We start from the raw sequence: 10297 nt of genomic DNA, 5'->3' as shown, positions 1-10297 counted from the left end.
TTCACTTATCACTTGTCACCCTTGAGCAGTGTATCAGGGACTTCCGGGGAAATGATGTGGGGGGGAAATGATATGGGTTGACTGAGGCAGAGCGCTAGGGAACAGCAGCCCGCCACCAACCGACACACAAACCTCTCACTGTGTGATTAATATTTGGTGTCTTGAATGTGTATCAATATTAATGCAAACCCCTTTCCTAATTTTTTGGCATTTAGAAAGTCATTTATTGATATAACGATTTTAAACACTTAAAATACTGTACTGTTCACTTTATACACCTTATTATTTACGATCTTACAAACTAAACATGTTCAATTTGTATATTTCACTTATCACTCGTCACCCTCGAGCAGTATATCAGGGACTTCCAGGAAAATGATGTGGGTCAGACTGAGGCCAGAGCATGGGGGAACGATCGTGACGCCGCTAGCCCACCACCATCTGACGCACAATCACACAAACCGTGCAGACAGTATCGCTGCCCTGACCTGAGGTTAGGCAGTCCAGGCTGCTTCTAGTTTGTTTGAAGTTTTCCTGTTAAATAAGAAAAAATTTCGGTAGGCTCCATGACTCCGAAAAAAACGAACTCCGGTCTAGTGAAATCCATTGTAGAGAGGTCATTCTGTATATATATATATATATATATATATATATATATATATATATATATATATATATATATATATATATATATATATATATATATATATATATATACTAAACCATACGTGCTCCCTACATATCAACAAGTGGGTTGGTGGAGGATTAGTGCCCCTCCCCATAAAACAAATAACTCAAAGTCAAATTGCCACCCCTTACGGGATTGTTGCGTCTGGCAATAGATAGATAGTAGTAGGAACAGTATTGGCCCTCCCTCTGCAGCAAAGTTGCGACGCTGGACTGTGCCTGATGTTGGAGAGCTGAATGTCTTCCTTTCATTATTGATGTTGATGGCACATGTAGAGAAACATGTTCTTCATGATTATTGGATACAGGATGACATTACAGCTACTCCAGTATTTGGCAAGTACATGTCCAGAGATCATCACTTCCTTGTTTTGCTGAGATACATTTTGCTGATAATGACCACCCAGAACCACGTGACCGCCTGTGGAATATCCGAAATGTTTTCACAACGCTGAAAGAAAGATTTATAAAATTCTTTAGACCATTCCGGAAAATTGTGATAGATAATTCTCTGGTGCTGTTTTGTGGCCATGTTCTATTCAGACAGTACATCCCCTCAGAAAGACATCGCTTTGGCATAAAATTCTTTGTGCTATGTGACTACAAAACTGGGTATGTATTGGACATGATAGTGTATACTGGGAGTGATACAGACATTCCAAGAAATGACCCACATGGATTCTCAGGTGCGCTTGTGAAGAAACTGATGGATCAGTATCTGAATGCAAATCATGTGTTGTGCACAGACAATTATTACACATCTCCAGCACTGACTCAGTATCTGCTACAGCACGATACAGGCTCATGTGGCACAGTGCGCACCAACAGGAAAAATTGGCCAAAATTTGAGCGATGTCTGAGACTTGAAGTTGAAAAAAACACTGAACATGTTAGCAATAAGGCGGCATGATAAGCGTGATGTGAACATGCTTACGACAGTGCACAGAGGTCGCATGGTAGATGCTGGCAAAGTAGATAGAGAAACAAGGCAATCTATCATGAAGCCTGATGCTGTAGTGGACTATACATACAACATGCACCTAGTGGACAAAAGTGATATGCAGATAGGGGCTGTGGACTGTGTATGTAAGTGTGTGAAGTGGTATAAGAAAATGTTCTTACACCTCACTGACATCTCCATCCTAAATGCATATAATTTGTACCTGGCCAAAATGCACAACCACATGTCACTGAGGCTGTTTAGCAAGACAATGAGCAAATTTTTTCCTCTTACAGAACTCTGACCTCAGCAGTACCTGGCCGTCATCCTACAGCTGGCATGCCAGACCGCCTTTTGGCCTGGGACTTCATTTCCCGTCATTTCCTACAAGACATTCCTGGTACTGGTGCTAGAGCACGGGGACAGAGGGCATGCTTTGTGTCCAAGCACACCACCAAACGCCCACAAAAACGCAAGGATGTAAGCTCTTGGTGTAAGGAGTGTGGTGTTGCCCTATGCCTGCCTTGCTTTAGAGAGTATCACACTGTCAAGAAGTACTAAAAACAATGAAATAATGTGTAAATAATAAGTAAATAACTGTGAATACCTCAATAGATATAAATTTATTAGAAAATAGGTATTACGGGAAACGTAAAGTAAGCCGATCTTTATTGGTTACTTTATTGTTTTGCTGCTATTGTAGTTGTAGTATTTTGTTCATACGGCATTGTGAATTAGTGAGAGAACCAAAGACACTCCAACACTTATTTTGATGCAAAATAATCCCCCCACCTCCCTCCATCACCACCGTCAACACACCACCGTGACCTTGAACATGCTCAGCTCAGCCACCACACACCGGCTCCCTCACACCACACCACCACTTCCAAATCGCCACCAGAGAGTAAGTACGCACTTTGTATGTGCTTTTTGTCATTTGTGATTGATTTGTAATGAAAAAAAAAAATATTGGGAAAATCAATTATCCTGAAAATAACCCAGTTCTGGGGCATGGATAGGTCAACCCATGCCCAGCGCCTAGGGGTTAAGCAACCGACCATCCTGATCTGGTTATTTGTCCGATGATTGAATATCTACAATGGCAATGGAAACATCAGTAATTTCAGAAATCACACCAGGTGCTTCTGCACAATGCAGCAAGCAGAATCAGAAGGAGTGGAAGAACCTTGCTATGATGTGTGAGCGATTTCAGATGTCTGACAGAGCTGCTGCTGCAATCGCTAATAACGTGTTGACAGACAAGGGCATGATATCTGGATATGATAGAACACGTGTCATTGACCACAACATGTTGCGCAGGTAACGTGATAAACCATTTCATGCATGGACTCCAATCGAGTCATTAAATACCATCCTGTACAATGCACCATGATGCACATCATGTCAAACAAAGGACACAAGTTTCCCGCCGATGAATGTCATATTTTGGTATGTATTTTTACCTGATTCGTGTCATGGTGAGCTTTATAGGTTGTTAAACAATCTAACGACTCAAACCACCTGCGCCTGAGAGGGTAAATATAGGAAGCACATATGAAGAGAACAAGTATATTTCGAGCTTGTTGAGAGCATTTATCTAGATGGGTGAAAAGACACTAAAATTGATGATGTTGGAAGGACCAATGAGAAGAAGTACAGGACAGTTCAATTGGAGGAACATTACACCATACTTAGAGAACCTGGTAGTTATTATTTAACTCATCTCCCAGTGATGGAAGAGGTTGGAGAATCACTCAGGCTGTTTACAATGCCGTTAAAGGCACCGAGTTGGAAGCTATATTGGTAGTTGTTGGCGCTAATGGAACAGCTACTATGACAGGACAGCATAATGGTTACATATGGGCTCTTGAGTTGATGAAGAATCCACTGCAGTGGGTTATTTGTCCACTGCATACAAATGAATTGCCATTGCGACATGTATTTGCCTACATCGACGGCACCACAAACAATCCAGACAGCTTTGCAGGCCCCGTCGGCAAACAAATGAAGGCACATTTTCTGATTGGGTAATTGTGGGGTTCCAAAGTGTCCCCAGTCCAAACTTTCCTGAATTATCTGAGTCTGTTGTTGATGATCTGAGCACAGACCAACACTATGGCTACAGAATCAGCAGAGCTGTGATTTTAGGATTGGTAGACAGTGACCTATGGCTCCTTGAAGTTGATCCGATTGTACACTCATGATGGTTGATTCCTGGGTGCCGAATCCTACAGCATTATGTGTCTGTTGAGAAGCCCTCTGTCGGTCTGGTTCTACTGGTAGAGTTTTGTATCCTGGTGTACTTTCCCACTTGGTTCAAGATCAAGTGCAACTGCAGGCTGACTGATGGAGCGAGGAACTATCATCAACTTGTCCGTCGGATTGCGAATTTACCAAACGTAGAGATCTGGGATGTTGCTCTGAAAGTGGTCAGGAGGAACCCATTTTTCGCGCATCCTGAGAACGTCCTGCTGGCTATGCTGGGCGACGACAATGAAGAGATTCACAGAGAAGCAGTGGAACTCATAAAAACTCTTCGGAATAAGAACCTGGAAGCTGAAGAAGTGAGGACTTTCAACATCGCATTACAAACATGAAAACACCGGACATGCAAACAACCACTTGCCATCAGGAATTTTTCAGACAGACATTGAAGAAATCCTGCACCGACCACTCAAACTCGAGCACCCATTTCATAATCAGTTGGTTGAGTGGCATGTTAAGCTTCAGCAAATGTGATGGGTTCGAGAGAAGAGATGGATCCATCCATCAAAGAATCAAATCACATCTTATGAAGAAATTTGAAATGAAGAAGCAGTTTGTATGAAAACCATGTCATCCGATATAGCGTCAATGTTCCTCGAGTAAATCACTGATTCCCGTCATACATGGGTGTCAATTTACATTCTTCGTGTGTATATTGTACTACAACTAGTTAGAAGTTGAAAGAAAACTTCAATTTCATCGCAGGACTTGCTGTGTTATTGGAACCACCAGAGACCAAATGTACCTGAAATCATCAAAAACAGACCATCTACATGAAAAAAGTGAGGGTTGCTGGTATGCAGAAGATGGCAACGCCCCCAAAATTGCATTTTATCCAGTTTTAACATGTTTGTCAACGCTTTGTACCTTGCTTTTTTTTTAATTGAATAGTTTTTATGCACTCCACCCTAATATATCTATCTATCTATCTATCTATATATATATATATATATATATATACAGTACGATATATATATATATATATATATATATATATATATATATAGATTGAGTACGATATATATATATATATATATATATATATATATATATATATATTAGGGTGGAGTGAATAAAAACTATTCAATATATATATATATCATCAGCCGGGAGTGTCCACTGCAGGACCGGCCTATCCCAACCAAAGTGGGAACGATACAGCCAATGTATCTCTACCAAGTGGCTTAGGTTGTCTGGTAGAGATTGTATGTAGGGTGAGAAGTGCTTGCAAGTGTAACTGTAGTCTTGGAGTGGCTTTGGATGTGTGTGTAGACTATGAACCAAGTGTAATTGGCCCGCGCAAGCTGACTGGGTGCAAGCATGCTTTATAGCATGCGACACTGGTTCAACCACAGCACCTCTTATGTCCGTCAATGCAGTATGTGGGCAGAAGAACGCACCCAAAGTTTATTACCCTGGTGGGGCGCAAACCCTCGTTTTTCAGTGTATGAAAACACACACTTTACCACTGTACCACAGAGGCTCCATGCATATATATATATATATATATATATATATATATATATATATATATATATATATATATATATATATATATATATATATATATATATATATATATATATATATATATTTGTTTATATATTTATTTATTTATATATTTCCAATGCTCTATTTGATTTCAGTTACTATGTCTACTTTTATATCCGTCATTGCGTTATCATACTGTTGTAGCGGGTGGCTCTTATCGTCTTGGCCTTCTTTTGCAATGTACCCACTTCCTGCCCAATCCCACCTTCGCATCCGTTCCAGTTATCTTTTCATTGTACTTCTCTGCAGTGGCATTCATACATCATTACTGTATGGATTTATATACATTGTGATTGATACAATATCTGGTCCTCGGATGTGGAAAGAAATGGCCAGTAACCGTTTCCCTGTATTTCGCTAGCATTTATTTCCTCTCATCCTACATGTTTACACACACACACACACACACACACACACACACACACACGCACGCATATCATATATATATATATATATATATATATATATATATATATATATATATATATATATATATATATATATATATATATATATATATATATATATATATATATATATAAACGTGTACAAAAATATCTATAGATTGTCTCATAAATTATCTATCACAGTTTATATATTTTCAGTGTGTTGCTTTCATGTAGAACGTTTCTCTGTATTACACAATATTGAGTTTTGCTTTTGTTTATCGTAGTTAAATATGCACAGTGGCGTATCCAGGGGAGAGGTAGCTCTATGTTTGCCATGGAATCCACCATAATCGGTCTTTCCAAATTTTTTGCATTGCCTCAACCATGACGGACGTTATCAAGATAATTGACGACGCGACTCAGAAGTTGCACCAATAGCCACTTTGGGCCCATACTATATTATCAGCATTAGTGCATTGCTAAATTAGATTTTCTACAAATACTGACATTTCATATATTGCCCATCCACACATCACTTTTTTTATTTTTTAATGTGAGGACGAAGGAAGCAAAGGTAACGAGCCCGCAAACTGTTCCTTCCAAAAGAAAAACAGAATACAAGAGAGAGCCAATTCAAGATCCTTTCATTTTGAGATGCCTGGACACACTGCGTTTGGAAGACTGGAGATCATAGGAAGAAGGAAATACAGACAGAGGGAGACAGTTCCAGAGTTGACCTGTTGCATAAATGAAGGACTGGGAATAACGGTTAATTCTTGCATCAAAGAGTTGGACAGAAAAGGGGTGAGAGTTTGCTGCTAGACGGGTGCTATGCGCCCGTCGTGGAGGTGGAGGAATGCATGCAGACGGTTCAGAGGAACAGTGACCATTGAAGTAGCGATAGAAAATAGATAAAGATGCAACAGTGCGGCAAAGAGACAAAGGTTGACGAAAAGCCTTTGACTCCACCCTATTGAGAAGAGCTGTATGTGGGAAGCCTCCCCACACATGAGAGTTGTACTCCACGCAGGGGCGGATAAAACCCCTGTATAGTCAATAATTGTGCAGGGGTAAAGAAGGAACGGAGTCGGCTTAGCACACCCAATCTCTTGGAAGCAGATTTTACAAGAAATGTAATATGATCTTTCCAAGATAAGTCCTGAGTAAATGAAACCCCAAGCATGTTCAAGGATGATGCAGGATTAAGCTGAATATTATTAAACATTAATGGGTATACCGGTGGAAAATTTTGTCGGGTTGATAGGTGCAAAAACTGAGTCTTTGATGCATTAAAATCAACCAGATTATTTTTACCTCAGTCAGAGATACGAGCCAAGTCAGACTGCACTAGTTTGTTCTATTTTTTAGGAGGAAGCTCGCAGACTCACTGCACCTCCCCCACCATGCATTATGTGAGTACGGGTGAACTAGTCAGAATGTTTCAGAACTCTCCTGATTTTTTTCTGCACCTGCTCGTGATGTATAAGTTTTTTCTCAATCTTTCTTTCCCTGTATTTAACAGTCTTTCCGTTTCCTTTCTTATGTGCAAATATGAGTTTTTCCAACTTCCAGTCTTCTTCCATTGTGATGTTTTTCTTTAAGCTAAGATAAGATGCATAATCAATACTGTTTTGTATTTCAGTACATACTTAACTAGTTAGGAGGTTATTTAGGTGTATGCGTGACTCAATGTACAGTACACTGAAAGGCTAAGAGACAAAATTCGCAGATACTGCTAGCTTCTCACAAGTCCAAAGCGCAACCCTTGAATTATTGCAAGTGCACTGTTTCTCACGCCCGCCTGCATTTAGGACATACAGCAGTTAGTCGAGAGCAGGAATACAAGTGTTGTTGTTAGGAATACAAGTGTTGCAGTACTTAAGAATAAAGCAACGAACATCAAGGATGCAGTTTGTTATCTCTTCTCACATGTCAGTATGAGTATTCCCCTTCAGCACATGGGTGTAAGATTATCTTCTTCCGCCATTAAGTAACAGGTAATCTCCTATGCAAATCTCTATCAGGTACGATCAAACTGAAAATAACAACTCTCCTAAATGGAATGAAATAGTTTCGTGGCAACGAGGATGAAAGTAATGAATTGCCAACTCAGGTTGAATGGGGTAATTCTTTGGCTTTTCCTTTTTTCGTATATTTTTTTCTTTTTGCCAGATTAATCATTAAAGAAAAAAAAAGACGCTGCGATCACTTCTGACACGGGCTGACATCTGCTCTCCACTGGTTTTGATTGGACAGCCATTTTTCAGGGTCCCCTTTTTTAATGTATGTTTGCAATTTTATGAACTCCTGTTATTTGTTCAATCCTGCTCTCTTTTCACGTTTGGATTTCACAGTCGTTGGTATTTGTTCTGATTCGTACTTACAGCTGTTCTCCTCGAGAATAAAATATTTAAAACTTTCCCATATCACATCATCCTTACTACATCATACATCCCCTCATGTATCTCCCTCACTTAGCACCAACACACTCGCAACACGCACACCCACACCTTAACAGCAAACACACGACCGTTTCAATCCACACATGTATTCTCTCTCTCTCTCTCTCTCTCTCTCTCTCTCTCTCTCCACCCACACCAGGATCTAAGCCCTTCATCTTGTTTATCCCAGAACTTTTTTTATAGAGTCGATAAGTGGATAAAATCATCGATTTGAGGCGCAACTTGCTGAATCAGAACCTGGCGCAGTGTCATGTCAACTATTTCACTCCCATGACATAATTTGTACTGAAAACGACTTTATTCAGCTTAGGTGGTTTTACCAGTAGCAAGAAAATCTAATTATTGACTGCTATTTCAAACACCGACATTTCGAAGATTCTCTCCCCAGTTGTGTATAATGGCCTTGTGGTAGCAAGAATGAGAGTCATCACATTGTGAGAGATAAGTATCCCATTGCATAAAAGGATGTAGACATTTTAATTAAAAAGAATAATGAAGGAACCAATATTAAAATGTTATCAAGATATACAGTTTTGGGACTAATGGTAGTGTGTTTCACATTTTTAGTATAACAACAGATGAATCATAGAGTTGGCCCATTACATGAGATGCTAGTGTGGTGAACTATACCGGATTACCTGGGCATGAATGGAAATTATATTGGTCCTTCTGCCAGCCAGGTAAGGCTTTCTGAATTCGTGTTATTATTCTGTACATTAAATTTTTTCTCACTTCCTGTAAGGTATTTATTCTAATTCCGATTGGCCATTACTTGATGACAAAATCAATTTTAAAAATCCATTTTTAGCGTTCATATACCGGTATGAATTCTGTCACCTTCTGTCTTTGAATAATAACTTTATTCCGAGTAAGTCACTCTAACTCAAAAATCCAGTAAAAAAAAAAAAAAATCTTTTATTCTTGCCTATTGTACTCACCTTAAAATTTCTTTTCATATTGCAATCCCCTAGCGATCCTGTGTAAATTATTTTTAAAACTGGAGGATTACAAAATTGCTTTCATAGATCACTTCAGTAACAGAAGCTTTTCCTAAGTTCAGTACTAATAAGACTATGTAGGAAGTACAGAAAACAGGAGTCCTGTTGACCCATGTCAAGCTTATCTGTTGAAAACAGTAAAGCCAATTTTCCTGTGATCTAACCAACGTATAAGAGAAAGGGATTGGGAAGAGAAAGCCTCCCCTTCACTCACCACACCATCCGGTTAAACCAACAGGAAAAAGGAAAGAAAAACACCCTTTCTAGAAGGAGCCAGCATGGAAATGTTATTGGAGAGGCAGAAGAGGAACGACTATGCACTAAACATTTCTTGTACAGATGTTTAAAACAGAGTACACAGTCGTCGGGTGTTGTCATTATTAAGAAATATATGTCTCACAGTCAACATACACTTCAACCTGGAAATAAACATTTTAATTATAGCCCAATAGCCCATAATCTCATCAAATACTTGTCAAGCTGAAATTTAAACATCAACAGTTTGTACACTAAATTATTGTTAGTGGTAGGCTTTTCCCTTGTTCCAATATGCAAATATTACAATATTTTCCCTATTATGCTGGTGCTTTTCTTCCTTTTGAGTTTCATTCCATTATTTCTGGTCACGGTATCATTCTGTATTTCGAACAAATTATGTAACTGTCGAATTTGTTACGAAATTTGATTCAGTCTGCTGGATTTCCGAGTGCTGTATTTTTAGAGAGAGAGAGAGAGCGAGAGCGAGAGAGAGAGATGTAGTCTCTTTTCTCGCTCATCGAAGCCTAAGGTAAATTTTGCACAAACGAGATCATACTTGGGGCTCTCCGTTGCACTCTCTCGAGTTTGTTTTCGTCTGTAATAATATTCGGGGACCATTGCTGCCCACTTTATTCTAGGTGTGGTCAAACTAATAACGTATGTAAAACTTAAAAATTATATCAAGCGTTTTATGATTCAAGTTCCTTACGATGAAGTCGAGCATTTTGTTTACCTTGTCACTGGCTG

This window comes from Coenobita brevimanus, chromosome 53, assembly GCF_032717465.1.
Source record: "Coenobita brevimanus isolate Jiangsu-jjx chromosome 53, ASM3271746v2, whole genome shotgun sequence".
NCBI lineage: Eukaryota > Metazoa > Arthropoda > Malacostraca > Decapoda > Coenobitidae > Coenobita > Coenobita brevimanus.
Note: the sequence above shows the minus strand (reverse complement) of the source record.